The sequence below is a fragment of the Polistes dominula genome, unplaced genomic scaffold (genome assembly GCF_049000335.1).
Source record: "Polistes dominula isolate Pdom_NZ unplaced genomic scaffold, Pdom_raw_medaka scaffold_35, whole genome shotgun sequence".
Classification (NCBI taxonomy): Eukaryota; Metazoa; Arthropoda; class Insecta; order Hymenoptera; family Vespidae; genus Polistes; species Polistes dominula.
Window position 1 is genome coordinate 53,774 of NW_028300968.1, and position 22,192 is coordinate 75,965.

At 37.5% G+C, this 22,192-nt stretch overlaps 1 protein-coding gene and 2 long non-coding RNA genes across 4 annotated transcripts in view; 2 read left to right on the top strand and 1 right to left on the bottom strand.

Moving 5' to 3' along the window:
* LOC149032331 (uncharacterized) overlaps positions 1-21,082 on the top strand; it is a 41,529-nt gene extending 20,447 nt beyond the window's left edge. Inside the window, exon 3 of the long non-coding RNA XR_016176820.1 lies at positions 17,405-21,082. This is a non-coding gene — a long non-coding RNA (uncharacterized LOC149032331). The remainder of the gene's footprint in view (positions 1-17,404) is intronic.
* The window catches only part of LOC107072421 (uncharacterized), a 163,221-nt gene that overhangs the window by 11,368 nt on the left and 129,661 nt on the right, over positions 1-22,192 (top strand). Inside the window, exon 1 of one of the 2 annotated variants that reach the window (XM_015332346.2) lies at positions 20,485-21,762. The exons of the other annotated variant lie outside the window; for it this stretch is intronic. The gene's annotated coding sequence lies outside the window, so the exon portion shown is untranslated. Of the gene's footprint in view, positions 1-20,484; positions 21,763-22,192 lie in introns of those variants that run through there. 2 annotated transcript variants of the gene reach the window in all.
* On the bottom strand, positions 142-20,250 carry LOC149032332 (uncharacterized). The gene is made up of 2 exons (XR_016176823.1): positions 17,474-20,250; positions 142-17,440 (listed from the first exon to the last, which is right to left on the bottom strand). It is a non-coding gene; the product is annotated as an uncharacterized LOC149032332 (long non-coding RNA).

Consider the following 22,192-nt stretch of genomic DNA (forward strand, 5'->3'; position numbering starts at 1 on the left):
TTCCTTCGTTCGTATTTAAACGTGCTCACGACTACGTTCCAAGCTGCTCGAATCTCCGTTTTCCTTTACCATTCTCTATCCTCGTGAAAACCGAGCTTTCTTCGTTTTGGGACCGCGCCACGTTCTACAGGCTCACGAGCATCTACCATTTCTTTTCCTCTTTTTTTTCTTTTTCTTTTTCTTTCTTTTTCTTGTGGTTACGTGAAAACCGAAGAAACGTGCGAAAGTGCTGTAAGACGATCTTTAAGATCATGAAGACATTTTGACAATAGAAACCGAATAAATATCGTTTAGAAAAATATACTTTAGCGAAAGTTACTTTCTTAACAAAGTTGCACGGATATAATGACCGACTAGTACGACTAGAAAAAACGAGCATTACGTAGTCGTCCGTATTCGCACGGTGTCTCTAAGTAAGTAGCGTGGGATTGATACTTTTGTTCTTAAATTTCTTTAGCGATAAGGTTAAATGTCTTTCGGTCCACCGTGTTGCAAGTAACTCTCGCTCTTTTATTGTTAATTTAGCATTTCTTACAAAGCAATTGCGCGCAATGCAAGCGGACGCGTGTGTCGTTTATTAAAGGATATGAAGAAACCTTTTGTTGCTTGGTTTACCACGTTCTTTAGCTTCTCTTACCATTTTTTTTCTTTAAAGATGACAAGGAGTGGGAGAAAGAAAGAGTGATAAAAAAAAAACAAGGAGAAGGAGCATAGGAGAAATAGAAAAGAGACAAATAGCGTAGCAGTGAAAAAAAAGAAAAAAGAAAAAAAGAAAAAAGAAAAAAAAGAAAAAAAGGAAAAAAAAAACGGAGAAGAAGAGAGGAGACACGGAGACGCGGTTGCCTCATCCAAACTCTCATTGTATTCTCGAGACGGTCGGATATTACGAGTACGAGATGTTTCTACCCCTACCTCTCTTCTATCTTTCCCCTTTTTTTTTTTTTCTCTTTCCTCCTTTCCCGACTCTTCCATCTTTCCAGCCTGCTTCTCTCGGCTTCTTTCGCTTCTACGTATGGCGTGCACGCTCTTTCCACTTTCTTTTCTCTCTCAAACTATGTTTCCGACATGTACTAATGGCCCAGAAGAGCTTGGAATGCGAGATTCGCAAAGGGTGGACCGAAGGGATTGCAAACCCTTACCGAAGAACGCGACATATACCTCTCTCTCTCTCTCTCCCCCTCTCTCTCCCCCTCTCTCTCCCTTCTCATTTTCCCTTTACTTTTTCGTGAGAAAAACTGTACGATTGCTTTTCGTCGCAGTAGATACATTTCTTTGGACCCGATATTTTTGATCTGTGAAATTGTTTTTCCTATTTTCAGTGAAATCTTGTGGAAGAAAATGTGAGTGTAACAACTAAGAGATTCGAAAGGATTCATTCTCTCCTCTTAATTTTCATTCCTTTAGCGATCGAGCAGAACGTTCATTAAGTTTAGGCTTTGAGATTGAAAGACTGGAAGAACGATAAAATACTGTTAGAAGAGTGATTGAGATAGTCATTGGAAAAGACTCTAAAAGTGGTGAGACAACAAATATTTATTCGTAAGTCGTAAAAAGTAAGATATCGAGGTGGTATCGAACGTCCACGAATTTTTCTGTTTCTTTTTATGATAGATACCTCGTAAATTCTTCTCTCTCTCTCTCTCTCTCTCTCTCTCTGTGTGTGTGTGCGTGCGCGCGTGTTTGTACATCATCTTAGCTTTTCTTAGAAATTCGAAACACACACTTTACGCTTTTGCACTCGCAATGACAAATATTTCATGTATTTTATGAATTGGTTCGTATTTTATCTTGACGTTCTCATTTTCGATTTCACATTTAAGTGTATCAAACGTTATAGAAAAATAAACTTTACTTTTACTAGGACTTATGATAATAGAGCATACGTTTTTCTTTTTTATTTGGTATTTTTTTTAAGATGAAGAAGAAGAGAAGAAGAAGAGCACTTTCGACGGATCAAGAAACAGAGAGCGACGTTCGCGTCAAGATTAAAGTTCTCATTTTCTTAAGTACTCGTCGTACTGACTTTACTAGGTAAAACATCGTAAAGGCATTCCTCTGAAGCACCACGTCATGATACTTGTCGATACAAACTGATTCAGCTGAAGGACTTTGCCAGAAAAAATGCTAAATTTTAATTCGAAACATTCGACTATCTTTTACATTTATTTGAATTATTCTGACGTAACTCTGATTCAAACTGTGTAGGATTTGTGATTATTTTATGGAAAGCAACACGAAAGGGACAAAACAAAATATGCAACGAATTGATATTTCAAGTTTGTCGGCTGAATGCAATGTTAAATAAATAAAACGATGTCGTCGTTGAACAGTATTTTTCAGTATCAGAAAAATTGCAAATCAATATCATCGGAAAACAATATCCGTAGAAATGTGCCTGATGAGACATTAGTCTAACGGTAAAATCAATCGATAATGTCATACAGTTTTTCGCGCAATGAGGAACATCGGAAAAAAGTGTAAATGGGAATTTGGAATCTATAGAAGAGCATTTGTCATTTAGGTAGGAGATATCAGGGCGGGTTCACAAAAAGACATCAACCTTTACAAATTTCAGTAAGGCTATGTAAGAAGGGACGTAGGGAAAGGTACATTGTTCGGAATTTATAAAATGATATGCAAATCCTTGCTATATCCTACCATTTCTACCCTCGCTCCGATTCTTTTCCCTCTTTTTTTCTTTTTCTTCTTTTATGACACTTACCTACCTATAGCATATATGTGCACACAGAGATACACACACACACACACACACACACACACACACATACACGGTTACTAGAAGTTTCATTCTCCTTCCAATCGTTTCTTCGTCCAGCTCTTTCGTGCCGTAACACGAACTGTTTCTTGCATAATGCATTCGTCTTTCTTACCGATAGTCCGCAGACCGTCGATGGTACTTTGAAGGAAGGTTCGATGGAACGTCCTCTAGGAACGTACTTTTTTATCCGCTAAAACTTCTCTGTAGTAAAGGCCTAACAATCTCGAGCAGATTTTTCGCTCGAGAAATGGAGATGGTGAAGTAGATATTTTCAAGAGCGATATTATCTCTCTCATTGGCGGTTTCCTAGGAAATTTTCTATTACACAAGGATCGATTTCTCACGCTGTCGAAAATCTAATATCTACGCTGTTGTGTTTGCCGTGACGTTGTTCTTTTTTAGCTATCATCTTACCGATGGAACGTAGCGTAAAGCATCGCTCCACGTTACGAACCAACTCGTAAAGCCTCACTCGTGTCTAGGATAATCCCCTTGTATCTAGGCCAATCGACGTTAGATGCTCGCATCTCTACTTAAATGCAACTATAATTACGACGAGAGACATAGCAATGCAATGTCTAGTCGTAAGGAGATCCTTTAACATTAGCTCTACAACGTACAACTGTACCAGCTATTATAATTTAACCACAATGGGTTAGCGTGTCAACCGGTACGCTACATTTCAAATGTTTCATTTTTAATTTTGTAATTATTAATACAATTCTACAATAGAAGTGCACTTCTACTTGCACTTATTTAATTCTATTGAAAAGATATTATAATTATATAGATTTCGATAATTATACGCTCATGACACTCGAGTTGAAAAGAAAGTTACCATATATATATATATATATAAATGTTAGAAAGGATCGATATTTGCTTACATAGGTACTTTATTTTGGCACGTGTCAAATACCTTGTAGAATCTTTTATAGAGGAGAACTTTGTTTGCCTACGAACGGACTGCAAAACGTGCCGCGCAAAACCTTTACGACGACATTCTCTTTTCTCTCGGTCTCATTCGCGGGAAGGTGGAAAACACTCGGTGGAAATGTACAAAGAACATAAGCAACGGCAAGGTACATATATATACACGTATGTTATATACAGATACATATACATACGTTGCTGGTAGCGCGTACGCTTTAAAGGAAAACGTAGCACGTTGAAGATGGTGCGCCATGTGTCGGAATAGCCCTTGAAATATTACAGAGACGCTCGTCCTCTCTTTTTCCATTTTTCTTACCTTTCCGTGTAAAAAAGAACGTCTAACAAGGTCACGTTTTTACAAGAGAAAAACATAAGAAAGAAAAAGAACAATTTTAAACCAGTCAAATTCTTCTTCGATAACGATATACATTTATTAGATATCACGTCACTTGTTATTGGGTTTATTTTGTCAAATACACTATGTGTGTGTTCAAAGTTTCATATCTCTTGCACTAATTTTTTCTTTATATTCGACGTGAGAGAGCAAAACTAACAACCATTGTGTGATGTATGTGTGTATGTAAATACGTATATATAGTGCATACTTGCTTTAAGATCGAGTTGCTTTAAGTTTGGTAAAAGTATATATGAGTAATAATTGGTGGAGCGGCGAAAGTGTAGCAAAACAAGTTTTACAAAAAAAAAAAAAAAATTAGATTGCGTAGAAATATAGAGCGTCAATCATTCGGAACGACAATTTTGTTGAATTCAATTTGATCGATTTTCGTCCCACGTAAGAGCAAACTCGATCGATTTAGATAGTATCAGACGGGACATTAACGTTAGCCTAATTTGATTGGTCTGCATGCGTCGCGATTCCTTCGTGTATGTACCATCGACATGCTCCTATGCAAATTTCGTCAGGTCGTATACGAGCATGTTGCGTTAATTCTGTGTGTCCGATTATCGCTAAAGCAATACGTTCTGACGAAAGAGAAAGCTACATTTCAACATTTTTGTGAAATCATGATTATCGAGCGACTTTTTTACTTTCAACGATGAAAATCTAGCACATAATTAATGAAACACGTTTTGCACGAAAATGATATCATTGGAATATTTTCACGATTGGAATCTAGTTGGAACTGACAAAAACGTGCAAATAAATGAAATAACGTGATTCAATCTCAATGTCGATGAAATCAATTTACGTGTCAATGACATTCATTAAAATCGGTTGTCATTCTAACTAAGTTCTAAGTTGAAAAATTCCAATTGTCGAGTGTTTACGTCCAACGACGTTGCTATGTTCTTGCTTATATTCTATATTTAGCATGTTTATAATAACATAATGTATGTCATTATGAAAATCAACGTTTAACCGTTAATGGCTCTATGCGATGCGAATAAACTACGTACGTTGTTATGTTAGTATAACAGTGAAACGAACCTACGTTGAATTTAACAGATCGTTACTTGCTACTTGTCTACTTGAATATCGAGCAAAAAATGAGCAATGTTTTGGTAGTAAGTGCGATAATAATAATATGGGTGCAAGTACAATTAGGTAGACCATCATTTTCGAAAGTAACATTTATGCATAGAAGAAACGTCAATTAACGCCAATAATAATATAGATATCAACGTCGTGAGAATAATTTTCGAGGAATAACAGTTCTCTGTATTCGAATTAATTGCACGTGAAAATCTTCTTCATGTTCGTAAATTGACCACTGTCCTAAGTCACGTATCAAGCATGATATGAGTGTTAGCTACGTTTAAATCGTTTCTACAAATGCCACGTCTTTCTAAATTGCTGGACTTTTTCTTTCCAAATGAAATTTAATAAAAGTGTATCTGGAGAAAATGGAAAAAAAAAAAAAGAAAAAAGAACAAAAATTGATTTCTCTCTCTGGAAGAAAAAAAAGTAGAGAAATAATATGTTCGAATGAGGTTTCGTGCGACAAAATTTCTGAATTACTTTGTTTGTAGGCCTAAGTGAAACGGACCGTTCGTTGAATTTCCCAGGAGGAAAAGGAAATCAAGAAAGATTCTGGAAAATATTGTCCCTGCGGCGTTGGCATTCCCCTCTTCATGCGACGAGCACGACAGTTAGTTCCTGTCGTTATATTTCCTTGCGTTGAGTAGACACGTGAACGCCAAGTTGATAATATGTGCTACCAAGAGAGTGCAATGCAGAAGGAAGGATAGAGAAAGAATCGAAGCTGAAATTCAGGAGAAATGGATTTTCAACCCCTAAGGGTATGATACTGCTTCCGGAAATATGGATATAGGCAATTAAAATTACGAAGAGAGGGAGAATAATGGAAGATAGGAAAGGAAAATCGGACGACGCGTCGTGGCTGTTTGAAACTCATTTTACGCTGAATTTTCGCCAATATGACGAGAAAAAGTAGAAAAATAAATAGACTAGGAAGAAAAGTAATGAGGAGGGAGTAGAAGTTATAAGAAGAAAAAAAGTAAAGAAACATTGATATAATATTACGAGTTGGCATTATTGTTTTGGAAAAACGTCGAAAAACGTCGAAAAACGTCGAAAAACGGTTCGAGCCCGTAGAGACAATTATTTAACATCGCACGATGCCGACCGTGGGATACGTGATCGTTTTGGATACGTCATGTACGTAGAAACCGTAGTCGCCGGCTGTTCTTCGGAAAACTTTCCCGTCACTTATCGAGCCGTTTGCTTCACATGCAACTCCCTAAACTACTTCTAATCGATTAATCGTTCTTGCGTTTTCTAAAAACCTAATGAATCATTTCTTTCAATACACTAACTCGAAAACGTTTATCGTTCTCGTCTGTACCATTTTATTTTTCCAACTCTAATCTTTCTTTGACCTTTTTTTACTTTTTAAAGGAAACATTAGATAGAATTTGCTCATAGTTGAAAAAATAAATATAACGGAAGAGAAAAGAGGCATACAAGTTACATATTTTATATGCATTAAGGCAGAGCTTTAAGATTTATGGCGATTTAAAAATATGCACTTTTTGCACTTTAACTGTCACAATGGTAGAGTGGGTAGGAGGAAAATTGGTTCGATAGCCTCTGGCACCAGATTAGCACGCTATCTCTCCACTCTCTGACATTATATTTTAAAGAGGATATGTCGAAAGTTTACTACCGTTGGTTGGTTGGCTCGTATCGTTGGTTCGTTCGTTCGTTCGTTGGTCGGTTGGTTGGTTGGTTGGTTGGTACTCGCTTCTCTGCAAGCTGTACGAAAGCATAAACGACGTGGTTTTCCACGTTATCTGTATTATTCATGAACTTGTCTAAATCTATGAACACCGATAACAAACGCATGAACCATTTACAAGCGAGTTTGTTATTGCAAATTTTACAGACACAATAATTACTTCGAATAGTTTTTTATCTCTTCTACCTTTTTCTCCCTACACCCCTTCTTCTATTCTTTCTCTTTTCTTTTGATCAGCTGAAACAACTTCATTTTCCATCGTAGAAAGGAAACTAACGCGAATCCGTTTTTATTTTCGAAAAAAGTGTTACATTTTATTTCGGTTCGTTGGATAGAGAAGAGGACCATATTTTTTTTGTTCTTTTTCCTTAGAGAAATGAGTAACCCCCTCTGATGTCTCCGATCCGACGTATTGATTTCCCACGCTCGGGTTAAAGGTTACGCCGACGACAAAAATTTCACTAGCTTTTGCCTCTAACCCTATCGTAAAGGTTTATCGAGAATCTGCAGAAGAGATAGGGTGGAAAAGGATGAGTGGGAGAGTTCCTACCATCAATAACGTAGTTGCAAGAGAATAAGAAGGAAAAAGGAAGAGAGAAAAAAAGAAAAGAAAAGGAAATAAAAGAAAAATGGTAGGAGTTATTTCGTAGGAACCCTGCTGGCCTTGTCCTCTCTTACGACGTTCCCTTCCGATCTGCAAAAATGATCGGCGCGCCTTATTAAACTTTATATTCGCGTTAACCTCGTGCAAGAATCGTCGGCACGTGAAGAAAAAATTCGTTTACTTAAGAAAAAGAAGAAAAAAAACAGAAGAAGCTTTGAAAGTCGATCGTTTTTGAAAGGAAAATACCATTATTAAAATAATAATATTTCTGCAACGATTTTTTTTATCCTCCGAATGGAAACTAATGCAAACATTCTTGATCTCTTTCTTATAGATGCGACCGTAAAGAGTTCCTTATGTAATCACCATCGCGAATAGCTTTTCCTTGCTATAACTTTAGATGGAAATGAGATTTTTCAATTTCGTTTAAAAATACTTCGTGGATCATGATGTTTTCTAAATGTTGTACTTTTATGTACGTGTTTGCGCCAACTATTTTTTCTTTTTCTTTTTCTTTTTTTTTTCATTTTAATTTAAACTACCTTAATCAAATTTAATAGTTTTACACTCAGTCTTCTGCATACCATTGCAGAAATTACTTTTAAACATTTCAGGCTAATCTCTTAAAAGTTTGTAAAATATAATTCTTTGAATGATAAATATTTGATTAGAGGATCATCATCATGATAGAACTAAGTACTCGCAAAGGGATAAGATTGAAGATTATTTAATGACTAAAATAAACAAATAAAAACACGGAGATATCATTGAAAAGATAAAATAGATGGTAAAAGATAAAATAGTTTAGCTGTCATATACACGAATAGAAGACGTACATATACTTAGTGTTTTTAATTAATTCTATTTTAGAAGAAAACCCGCTTCATTAGGTGAGAACCGCGTAATTAAAGATTCTTGAGAGAAAATAAACTTAGTGCACCACGGTTAGAAAAGGGGAAGAATAATCAGGTCGTTGAGAAAGGAGAAGCGAGAAGAAGCGAGAGAGCAAGATGAATAGAATTGAACGACGACAAATCGGCGGCGTCTGAGAAGCATCCGCCGTTTCCCCCATTATCGATCAGCAGACTAGGAGAGGGTGAACACCCTTTGGAGAATTCTCACGCTTTCGTTCTGCTCGAACGATGAATATTCCGCATAAATAAGCTAGTTAGACGGAATTCGCGAATATCATCCAAATGTTCATTTTATCTTTCTCCCGATTCTTTCTATCTTATTAGACAAATTTTAATGACGGATGATAGAAATAATAATAAGAATATTTTAAAGTTGATATCAATAAAGCGTTTCTTGATCGATTTCTTTAAAATGATATTAGCTATCGATATTACTTCTCGAATTTAAAGAATTCGCTTTGATGTTTCTTGAAAAAAAAAAAAAAGTACATTGGAAATTTATCCGACGGTTTATTTGGCTCTTGGCTCTTGGCTCTTGGCTCTTAATCTCTCTCTCTCTCTCTCTCGCTCTCTCTCTCTCTTTGTCTATCTTTTCGTTCTTTCTCGCTCGTTTTCTTTCTTTCTTGTTGAATCGAGAAGAGGCGATCGTCCAGGATAACGGAATCGAGGGGTAATAAAGGTTCCGACATAAGTGATACAAAGGATGGTAAGAAAAGAAGCCCGAGAAGCGCGCGAAACGTAAGAAGCAAAGAGCAAGCACGAAAGAGCAAGCACGAAAGAGCAGCGCAAGAAACGATGACTGCATTCTTTCGTAACTCCAAGGTTTTTCTTGCGATTCTCTCGGCCGACCGGTGCCACCGTTCGTCCAAGGAAAAGCGATAATAACGAAAAGTTTGTTCGAGCTCCGACAAGAACCGTAGCAGATAGAGGGAGAGGGTAGCGAAGGGTTACCCCCAAAAGCACACTGGAGCGTGGAAAACAGTTGCGAAACTGCTGCAATTCTTCCAAACTGCCGTCGCGTCGAGTAGAGTATCGTTTTATTTCTTCCTCGAGTAGCAGAAGGCTTTATCATCTGCTAATAGCAAAATAAAATCCGATGAAACGAAATCGTGGCATTAAGTGGTCCTCTTTTTCTCCTTTCTTTCCATCTTTTCCATCCGCAGTATCCACCCACTGTGTTAGAGCTGACCAATGTTACCTACCGTATTGCTGGATTCTATGTACCTTCGGGCGTAGCAACGAAAACTTGGATCATCGCATTATGCTGTGGCAGCAGCAACAGCAACAGCAGTAGCAGCTACGGCAATAGTAGCAAACGCGATAACGGGAGGTGGAGTTTAGCTTTGCCGTTACTGCTGCATTGGAAATTTGGCAGGGATCTAGCTACTCGTTTTCTATGATTCTTTTGCCGTGAGAAGAGTTACCGTCTCTTATGCCATTTCTATCTCATTCTACCTTATCCTCGTTGTTGTTTCTCCTTTCCTCGACTATTTTTCTTTTTCTTGGCATTAAATTTACTTCCTCGATTCGCCTACTTCACCGTATCGCTAAACTACCACAGCACCAGGCTTGGATTATACTTTATATCGTTCTTTGCCGGTAAATGGAGTGTAAATAATGTTAAAGTTGGAAGACATAATTATTCTCGTAATTCCTAATTGTTATTTGCAAAAAATAAACTTTCCGATATTATCTATTTTATGCTACGTCCATCGCCACGAACCCATTTGTGAAAAATCATATTCGAACGTTTCTTTGATAGGTCGATCTAAGGATTGACAAGCACTCCATTTGAAATCCTCTTGTCTCTTCTCGTCTTTACTCGGCCGTACATACTTTTTTCCACTTTCATGAAAGTAGACCGACGTTGAGAGAGGGAGAGAGACAGAGAGAGAGAGAGAGAGAGAGAGAATCTGACGGGTAAAGTTTAAGTACAGACACGACACCCGTACTCGCGAAAACTTTCCAGTACTTCCGTTAGAGCTGGTGGTCTATTTTCGCTAGAGAACAAATCGAAGATGCAACTGCCACAGGCGAAACGGCAAAACTGTTCAACGCGAAACTACGCTTTACGTGTTACGAACTCGCGTGTATTACATTGTAGTCTCTTTTTCAAATTCTCAACTAAATGTTTTTCCAACGGCGAACTATTCTATTGTCCTCGTTTCCTCACCCTACGATAACATTTTAATATCCTTCTTTGGCAACGGAGAATATTTATTCGTAGATACTTCGAAATAAGAGATTTTGGTTGTGGGTATTGGTGGGATAACGCGATCGATCGCTCCAAGTTCTTGGCCAATGCGATTCAAGGATAATTATCCTGAAAGAGGGAGCCGAAATTGGACGCCGAAAGAACTTTTTTTATTTCCTTCTCTCTCTCTCTCTCTCTCTCTTTCCTCTTTCTTCTTTTTTCCTTTCACACGCGTAGGAGGAGAAAGGAGTGGCCATTACTCTCGGAACAACTTAGATTAATGATACTCTCAGATATGTTGCAGGGTCACAATGAAGCACCTGATTCAGCATTTGTTCCTATGGAAAGTCGATGTATATGTGTATATACATATATGTATATATATATATATATATATATATATATATATATATATATATATATATATATATATGTCGAGACAATCGTTTTCGCGTCGCTGAAAGCCGACCATATTCATTTTCTTTGCTTCAAGAGGTATTGTTTGAATAATTGATTACTTGCTATTGGTGGATATACCTATTACCAAGTTAGGTTGTCCTTGTAGTCGTTCTCCTACCTAAATACAAAGTCATTTGTTCTCGTATTAATCAAGCTAATACCTTTACTATCGGAAATCACCAAATAAATTTCATTTTCCTCCGGGGCTAATTTTCTAATATTTGATACGTCGATAATTCTGAAGCGAATAATCGTGCGCTTGCCAACACAGGCTTTCGTATCGTCTATCGATTTCCCTTAACCACAATGTGGCAAACCGGCCGGCACGGTACCAACAACGAAATCAATCGAAACTTCGGCTTCCATCTTCCTCGATACAATTCGCAAAACGCGTTTCAACGGAAGTTTCGTTCATAGTTTTTTTTGTTAAAGCAAGGGGATGAAAATATCGCTTGCATTTTTACGACAACGTTTTAGGCGATAATTATTTTTCTGCTGGTATTGGTTGCGTTTTAAAAGAATCTTTTTATCTTTGCTATGCCATGCTATATACAATTTGTCACTTTATTTCGATGAAAATAATCGTATTGCAAATCATCGTCGCTAATGTGAAAATTATAACATCAATCTTTCTTCTTTATAATGAAAAAAAAAATGTGTCAGTTCTTTATTATCATAAGACGTTATTTTAATTTATACTTACGTTCTCGTGAATAATGTCTTAGCGCTAAATGAATATAATAGTTCTTCAAAAGCGTATCTCGCGAATGAAACAGGAAGAAATTTTGTTAAGTTCTTCTTTCCAGGAGTTCGGTATCTTCGATCGTTATTTTATCAGTGGCATAGAAAACAATGGGACACTCGAGAACCTTGTCATGGTCGTCGTCTTCGTAAGCAAGACATGGCCAAGAAAATTGAAAGTTTACTACTTTTTCCTTTAAAAGCTTCGAGCCAAGCTTTTTCGCTCCTCTTTTCTTTCTACCTCTTTCTACTTTCACGATTATTAAATGATTGAGTAATTAGATACGCTAATGAGATCGCAAGTTTGATCAGGAGAAGCTTCGAAGGAAAATATGGAATTTGGCGTGGAATATATTGCTGAGCCATCTGCTCGCACCTGATCCTACTCGTTACCTAAGTGTCATGTAGGAAACGTCTACGACAAAGTACCTATGGGATTCGAAATACGTTGGTCAGACATCGAAGAGGAATGAGGGTCGAAGGTTGAAGGTTCCTCCGCACCGAGGGGAAAACAGCCGTATAAATCAGATTACACTTTGCTACTGCAACCTTATTAAAGGGAGAACATGGGAAAGGACCACAAACCAAGAAGCCGATCATATTCCTCTTTTATTTTCAATGCATTTTCAATTCTCATGTAACACCATTGGGTAGGAAGTAATGATGGCATATTTTGCAAGGCAATATCCAACTGAGGAGGGGAAGAGGATGAAAGAGGATGAAAGAGGATGGAAGACAAAAGATTGCGGGGATGAGAAAAAGAGATGGAAAAATAAGTCTTGGAATCGCATAAATCTAGTTGTTCAAATCCCTGTTTCGAAGTCTGTCATTTTGAATGAAATTTTATTCCACACCTGGATAGAATAGTATTGATATATCGCGACACGAGCTATCACGCCGATACACCGTAATCGTTTGATAAGAAAAACGAGAAAAAAAGGAGAGAAAAAATAAAATATATATAACGAGAAGAAATTTTAGTTTTTCTTTTGTTTTTTTATTTTTCTTGGAAATAAAGTTTTATCATTGACAAACATTAATTAACTAATCAATAACCTAGCTATTGTTTAATCGTCGAATAGAATTATTGGCATCTTATTCTAATTACGCTTATACATGAAACGAAATGATAAAAGTAAAATAGTAAAAATAAAGAAGTTATGTAAAAACTTGTATGTTCGAGTAAAAGCTTTTGTAAACGGTAAAGTCAAACCAATAATCCTTCTATCATCTCCGGATCGGATGCTCTTGACGCGGATGCACGCACGGATGCACGCATGGATGCACGCATGGGTGCACGCATGGATGCACGTACGGGAGCACGCATGTCCTAACGGAACGCGAAACGCGAAACGCGAAACGTTCGGTTGACGGGACTCGGTCGAGTCAGCAAACGTGCCGGTACTTGCATCGTGTAAGCGCGATATTGGACAAATGGAATTGATATGGACGAGGAAAGACCGCTACTACTCTCTGCTAGGATTATACACGCTCGAAAAAGTCCAGGCAACGTCGATGGTAGTAGTTAGATATGTATAGGTAGAGGAGTAGATAGGTTTAGTAGATACCAGGTGATAGAGATGCAAGGGATAGGGCATCGGTTAACGGACACGACACGTTTTTGTAGAGAGCTTGCTTTTAATCATACGTCGATCGCGAATAGTGTTGCTAATACACGCGTGCGTTTACTTTACCAGACTTAGAATCTAATCGTTTCCTACGTAATCATTTTCATTCCGTGATCAATTTTTCTGCAATGCACCTTTTTTTGTTTTCTTTTCTTTCCATTTATTTCAAATCTATGAAATATAAATTCATCAAGGTTTACAAAAGGTTTATATCGTGTGTCTATGGATCGTGTAATTGCAATCTTTTGAAATACTTTGTAATATCAATAACGATTCGAGCATACATTTTTCTAGATCGAATGGTTGCAGCAGGTGTGCATGCAGAGTGAAGATAATTTAAATCTCGAAAATTGAGAATCATCGGTGCGAGAAAAGAGCGTCCTTTCTCTCTATTTATTCATCTATCTATCTCACTCTCTTTATCACGTTCTTACTCTTTGCCTCTAGATCGAGTTGGTACCTCCAACAACGGTTAGCAGATGTTTCGTATTGTCTCGAGAGAACTGCTTATTTATCCCGGTCCTTTAACAAAGCCCTGTGTTCCTCTCGGGAATCGTGCGAGGGTAGAAATCGACGTGCACCACTGATTACAAGTTTCCACTTTCCATCTTTCCTCTTCTTCTTCTCCTTTTATGCTTGCCATTTCTTTCTCCTTGGTACACCTCTGTCGTCGTCTTCGTCGTCGTCGTCGTCGTCAGTGTCTATAATCCTCTTATTCACCACTCTTTCTTCTACTACTATTATTATTATTTTTTCAAGGTTCAGAAAGATGGTGTCAAACTTTCAACAATTCGATCCGTTTGACCGTACTTTACTCTTTGTTATTTTACCAAAGTCTTTTTGCATTTCTTTTAATCCTACCTAGTACCGTTGATTTCTTTCCCTTTGTATTTTTCTACCTGTAAGATACCTTTCAACGTAAAGCGACAATCCAGTGGGAGGGAAGGGTATGGAGGAGGGGCTCGAAAATCGTACAGTGTAATTGAAATCCTTGATTGCTTTTCCAACGTGATTTCGAATTTTTATTAAATCCTATACGAAATTCACCACGTTCCAGGTGCCTACATACACACGTACACGTACACGTATACATACATGGGCACCGAGTCCGTACGGTAATTCATTTTTCGTATTGTTTGCGCGAAGCAAATTCGTTGGAAAATTAATCGCGTAGTGACGTCATATGTCCCAGCAATTATGTGATTTCCTTATTCTGTTTTACGGTGCACCAACGGAGTTTCTTCGTTGGTGGAAAAACAGTAGCAAAAGGGCGTGGTTCGTAGCACATAGGACACGCTTTCCTTGATGTTTCTGGCTTCTGTTTACACAACACAGCCAGACTGCCAAATGAACCCGTGAGATTTCCTCGATGCAAAGGATTTCCTTGGCAAACGTTAAACGAGGCAGACCGAATTTACGAGAGCAAAAAAAAACAAAAAACAAAAAAATAATAGTGACAGTTTTTGCCGACTCGATAAATACATGTATGTACTGAATGCGATAAAACGCGATGAAAATAACGAAATATTTTTCTCCCTTGTCTTTTTTAGATCTTAGTTGAATGTACGTATTACGTATGTTAATCTCTCATCCTATGCTACATATTTATTCAACAGTTTTCAATTATATTCAGGATGAAACGAAATACATATCACTAAAGACATAAAAGTAAACGAAATGAACGTAAGTACGGAAATGTTAAATACAAGATAAACATGGTGGAATATAGTCAAGAGGGAAGAGAATGTTGAACGGTTAGAATACTCGAAGCGGAAGAAAAAGAAAAATATAACGAAACAAACAACAACCAAGTTTCCCAATTTTCCAAACTCAGAAACGAAACTGAGTTTGCTTGTTTCGGCAGTGTCTGACACATTGTAAATGTCCAAAGGAAACTATTTTTTATTCTTTTACATTATTTTTATGCTAACCAAAAGTAATTTATAATTTTTCTACATTCTTTTGAATAAATTCGTTCTTTCGTTTTTATATAAATAATAAAAAAGATTAATTCGCTAATCGTTAGAAAGGAAATTATATTATAGTAAAATACATTTACTTTTACTATCAAAAGGAAAAGAATATACCACCGTATATATTACGTTCTTACAAAAAGTTATTAATTTTAAAATTGAATAATCCATTTGTACGTTCGCGGATAGAGAAGAGCGAAAACGTTTGAATGCGAATACGAAAATGATACTTGTGGCGAATCAAGTTATAATAAAATTATCTTTCAATATTCTTTCATAACGTATATAAATTTAAGTAATTAACGATCTCCGTTCGTTTGAAAATTCAATGTAAATCGTGAACGTAGAGAGCAGAATATAACTTTGATAATAATAATCCGGTAAAAGTTTTCCTTCTCGGTGGCAATCTCATTAGTTTTCATCGTTATGAAAGGAATCTTGTTTCGACGAGTCAGTCGATTCGTATAAAATGGATCGATTGGAAGATTAGAACGATCCGCTAATACTGTAAGCCATCTCTCTCTCTCTCTCTCTCTCTCTCTCTCTCAAGATGCACCAAGGGAGATGAATTTGGAACTTTCCTAGAGCGGAAGTTTAGCAAAGATACTTGACCGCCGCTTCGAATCTTAGAAGTACATACTTCGTAACATTGTCCCTCCGCTTCTTTAATTTTAGTTATCAAAGTACACTTTCCTTTTTCTAATTTAATAAATAAGCAAAATATCCGAGTAATTCTTGGAATTGTCGTCGAAAGGTAGAAGAAAAAATAAAGAAAAAATAAAGAAAATATTCTCGTCTTCTATATATACAAAGATGAAATTGTTTTTCTTAAAGCTTATCTTACGAGGATAATATACTTTCTTCTTTTCCTTATCCTTTTTCCTAACCTCCTCGTAATCGTAAGAACGTTGACGTTAACGCGAAAACTTTCCAAAAGTATCGTTCCCCATTGCCTTTCTTTAACACTTCTCCCTATAGGTAAAGTCCGTGCCTTCGGTAACGCACGAATTTCAAATCGAATAGAACCGAATCGAATCGTTTCATCTTCAAACTTCCTTTCTTACCCTTTCCCGTTCCCGTTCCCGTTCCCGTTCCATTCGATTTCCAATGCATGCAACACCTTCACTATTTTGCAAGAGTTTCTCTTGCGAGCTGAGAAAGTCCGATATCCTATAGGCCTTTTATCTTATTAGCTCTTGGAAAAGTTTCTATGCTTGTGCGTGGTTTGAACGGTAACCATTTTCGAAGGTGCTTTATCTTACGATGAATAAGTGTTTTCTCATTTAATATAAGCTCGTGTATCTGGTATCTTCATTAAAATGCAAAATTCAGTGCAATTGCCTGTTCGTGAGACCAACAAGCCAACATCTTTCTTTTATTCTTCCCCTTTTCGTTTTTTCTTTACGCCCTTTAGGTACCTTCCTACCTACCTACCTACCTACCTACCTACCTACGTTTCAACGCTAAGTGTTCGTAATATTTTTTCACCGGGATACGAGTTTATACGCGCGGCCGAATAAAGCCACTATTTTTATCCACCTCCAACCTTTCTACCTTTTTTTCTTCTCACTTTCTCCCACGGTCGTACCTCTTACGGTTCTTAGAACCGCCGCTCCACTTAGTTTTCGTAGTCAGGATGATAGCGGGGAGAGGGTAGATGGGATAAAAGAATCGCCATTTAACGGGAGAAAAATGTGCTCGACTGATTAAAGAGCTAAAGTAGGATCCATGGAAGAAAGTTTTCTTTGCTTAAGGAAACGTTAAGAAATGATCAACTTATTTTTTCCTATATTTATAGGAGAACTTTTTTTTATTATCGTCATTGTTTAGTATGATTTCTCGTCATTACTGCTATCGTATTTCTTACTATTAAGAGTATTCATTGTAATATTAGGTTTTCATTGTCGATAGAAGTTATTTAGTTGTTAGAAATTCGATTATCTTTCATATTCTTTCAGGTTTCGTTATCTTTTATCTTCTATCTTTGGCGCTACCTTGACGCTACCTTGACGCTACCTTGACGCTACCTTGACGCTACCTTGACGCTACCTTGACGCAACGCTCTTTCTCCTTTCTACCGAGAGAATTAGCCAACAACAAAACGTGAGAAAGTAACTTCAAGGGATGAATCAAGTACGCGAGTTGCATTAATTAACTCGCTTGCCAACGAAATACAGTTTAACTAGTTTCTAACACTTTTTTGTGAAAACGTTATTACACGTTATATGTATATTATTTTCGGTATAACTGAGCACCTCGTTGACACGCCTTCATATAAGAATGTAATATTACTCTTGTATTCAGTTTACATAATGTAAATAAAACGGTGAAGTAGATAAAGGAATGCAACGAAACTAGGATCGTAGGGGATACCAACAATTTATCTATTTACCTACATTTATGTACATATATACTTTTATGAACGAAATATTTTATTCTCTTTAGAAAAATGTCTTATTTTATCGTGCATACGTACAGTTCATATTCCTTTCTTTTTTTCTTTTTTCTTTTCGCTTTTTTCTTTTCGCTTTTTTTATTTCCATAAAGAAAGAAAGAAAATGGGATAAAAAGGTAAAAAATGCGAAATACGCAATACACATTTCAAAAAAGAAGAGAAAAAAGTATTTACAGTGACCTGAGCATTACAAGAAGTGAAGTTACTTCGATACTTTTCAAAGGAACACGTAATTACGTCCACGTCAAAGGAATTGTTTCAAAATCAAACGTTCGCTTGTGTATGGAAAGCACTGTGTTAAGAATCGAAACATTCGTGGAATTCCATTTAGGCGGGTCATATCGATCGAACGAGGACGTAATTGAAAAACTTTTTGTCTTTGACAACAATAGGTTGTTTCGTCATTACCACTACCATGAATAGCACTGAAAATGTCATCGTAACTACATCGATTCTAGCCCTCTTTCTTTTCCATTTGACTCTCGATATTTTAATATTTGGCTCCATTCTGACATTCTTAAACGCGACGAAATTCCAGAAACGATATCGCAAATTCCGTGCTCTCACGCAACTCGGAGAGTATCAGGGAAGAGAGAGAGAGAATCGGTCGATTTCCGATTTATTCAAACGTAATTCCGTCCGGCTGGCATAGTTTCAGATTTGCAGATGAACTCGACTCGTTCTAGCGAAATCTTTATCTTTCTCTCTCCGTTTGATTCTTTATCTCTTAGTGGAATATCGAGGCGCGGGATAAAAATTGGTCGGAAATGTTTCTACAAGCTTCCATCGAGACCAAGCTCGGTCTCGCGGGACTCTCCGATCCATCCTTGTTGAGGGTGAGGAATGAGAGATATAGGAGTACTCGAGGAGAAACGAAACGATATATGAAACACGCTTCGGTTCTAACTTTTTTCAAAGTCCGGTAGAGTCGAATGTGGTGGTAGCTAACGCTAGGAGTCGTTCGAACCTCTCCTGCAATCATCTCGGTAACGTCGCGCCCATAAACGCCGTAAACGCCGTCTCTAGTCTTTGAAACATATTTGAGTCAGGCAATAACCAGGCGGCTGGAACTCGCAACACGTTCGTCCGCAATAAGTTTGGTCATTGCGCCCGCCGATGCGGCGGCCCGCTCGAGGAAATTAAAACTTGTGCAATTCGGTGGGATCCGTAGGCAACAACTCCCAGCAGGCTTATCAGCCCTCTAACCTCTTCGGTGGCTCTACCAAACGAGTAGCACCCACAACGATACGCGAGCAATAATGAGAGAGAAGAGACCTATCTAAACTACGAAGCGTGCTTACCCATGGGTAATCTTCATTTCTAAACTGTTACCAACGCTTTCCACGATATCCCCTATGCAACACCAGTTCCGACTTTTGATCGGTGAAAAATTCTTTCCTTCCCATCTACCCGACCATCCTCGACTTCCATTGCTTATTTCTCCCCTGAGGCATTTCGTTAGAGAAAAGCACCTGTTCGCCAGCCAGACTTTTTCGATGAAATTCTCGAGGGCCGTAAGCGATTTTTCAATTTAATGAGCAACTTATTCCGCTCGATGTTCCGCATTGATGCGAAAACGCGTGAGATCGATCAGCAAAATACGTTTTAACCATCGGCCCCGTTTTTTTCAAAACAAGCTAAACGAGTGGGGGAGGGAATGAGTGAGGTTACGAGTGAGTACGAACAAAAAGAGAGAGAGAGAGAAAGAGAGAAGATAGATTCGATCGATGTGCAGCAATTATCGTCTACGACGACGACGACGATGACGATGACGACGACGACGACGACGACGACGACGACACTGACACAGACATACGATCGTTGCTTTTATCTACGTGCGTTTCACGTCATTTTAATCCTAGCCTTCTCTTTGTATCGACTATTTAGTGAGAGTATATCTTATCGAAGATTTTCATTAATGTTATTTGTCGTAATAATCTAAACCTATATTAAACTTTTACTTTTGTATATAATTTAGAAATAGTTACGCTTTGTCGCTCGATATATAACCGTGTAATTATGTTGAATAAACCAAAAGCTTTGGATTCAGTCAGTCATGTCGATGTGCACGGCGGGTGGTAATATTACCAATTGCACTTTCACCCGACGTAACACCGATTTCGTCTATCATTATGTACATAATTCAAAGCAAACGAGCTTGCACTGTATAAATCTCTATATGTTTGTTCGCGAAATCGGACCATCTATTTAAATCGAGTCACTTGCATAGAATATATATACAGTGACTTTCGGAGTAAAAAGCTCGCTCTTATTTTGTAGTACAAATGTGTAATGGGGGTCATTAAATCATACAAAGTTTGGAAAGAATAAGCGATAAGCGTAGGAGATAGAAAATAAAAAAAAATATTAGCATTCGATGGGGATGTCCTATGGCCTAAAGTACGATCGTACTTAGGAGGAAACACGAGGGTCCGTACTTGGTACGGGCGCTTGCGCTAAAACCTGTCGCGGGAGGGGAAACTCGAAGAAGGAGAGGAGGTTGCGGAGGGGGTGGAAGCTTCTGCGGAAAACGGAGAATCTACGGGAGTCAGTGCAATTCGCGTCGCGACGCTCTTCGTTCCCTCGATCCGTACTCAAAATACGAGAAAAGCTTTCCTCGTTTTTGCTCCTATTTTCATTCCATTTTCCAACAAACATTTCTACTTTTGTCGGAGTATGCCGCGAGTGTTTTATCAAAAAGTTCGACGTTTGTTAATTCGATCCTTGTTATGTCAACTTATTTCTACTAGAAATCTTATCGTGACAAATGACTAGAAATGTGCGTGATAAATCTTTATGTTTAACGTACGATCAATTTTTCTTTCCCTTTTGGAAGAAGAATAAAAATAAAATGAGATTACCGGACATATAATTTGAATCATCAAACAGAACGATATTTATCTTTCCTTTCGGTTGCACGTAGCGTACGCAAGTTCAATATTATTGGAAGAACTGCTACGACAAACTACTCGAAGTAAATTTATAAGACACGTACTTTCCATCTACCCTCCACAGTCCTTTTCCTCTCCACCTTTTCTCTTTGACAGCCTTCTTCTTCTTCTTCTTCTTCTTCTTCTTCTTCTTTTTTTACTCTTTCACCTCGACCCTTGCCTTGGCGTGCTTTAAAAGGCGTGCACCCTTTTTACTTTTCTCCAACTTTTGCTCTCTTTCTTTCTTTCTTTCTTTCTTTCTATCCTTCGCTCTCAAGTTTTCGATTAAATTGCATTGAAAGCTCAATTCTTAGCGGGTAATAATAATGATCGGAAGCTCTTACAACAATTATGAATGTAGAAACTTTGCGGGCGAACCTTTGAAAGTTAGTTTCTATTCGACGTCTTGTCCCGTGGTCTATCTTTCTCGCACTTTCTTCCCCTGCCTCCCTCTTTCTTCTTGTTAAATCTGATAAACGCGAAGGAGTAATCAAAATGCGTATTTAATCCGCCTAAATCGATCGACGAAATTTCTCGTGTTTACGATGATTCAGCACGCGTCCAAATGAATCTTGAAAATTTACTCATTTTTCAACTTGGTTACGCGCCTTTTATTGATAAACAGTGTAATATTTAAGTAAAACGTGTACGTTCATTAAAAATCGAAATATTATGAAATCATATTTACGCATGGAAGACGATCGAATGGAAAACAATAACAGCATGTGAATGGTCAACCCTTTTTGCATTAATAAACGTCCCTCGCATTGTGATTGAAAAGAGTGTTTATCGATAAACTTTGATTTGGCTGTCCGCGTAAATACGAGCTTTTCTGAATTATTGTTAATCCTTCTCTGTTAATCAATTTACGAGGACCTATCTTACATCTCTATCGAATGTCTCCGAGGAGAACTTTGGATATAATTAAAGGGTAAGTTCTTGCTATTTGTTAAGAATTTCATCTGAAATTGAATTATTTTATCTCAAACTCTCTCCCTCTCCCTCTCCCTCTCCCTTTCCCTCTCCCTCTCTCTTTCTCTACCATTCTATAGTTTTTTTACTCAAAAGTTTAGTTTGCATAATTGTCTAGTATCTTGCGGATGGACAACGTACAAACGATTAACTTTCCAAAGTTGAACATTTTTATTCTCGACTACATCGATCGATCATCCTTTCTCTCTCTCTCTCTCTCTCTCTCTTTCTCTTTTATAATAGAATCAAAGTTTTATTAAAATACTTCAACCCTTTGGAGAATAAGATGACAAAGACAACGTTCTTTTTTATTTTTTTCTTCTTGATTAAGAACAAAAACCATACCTATTTATTAATCATGCGTCTTACTTGACTTATATTAACTAATT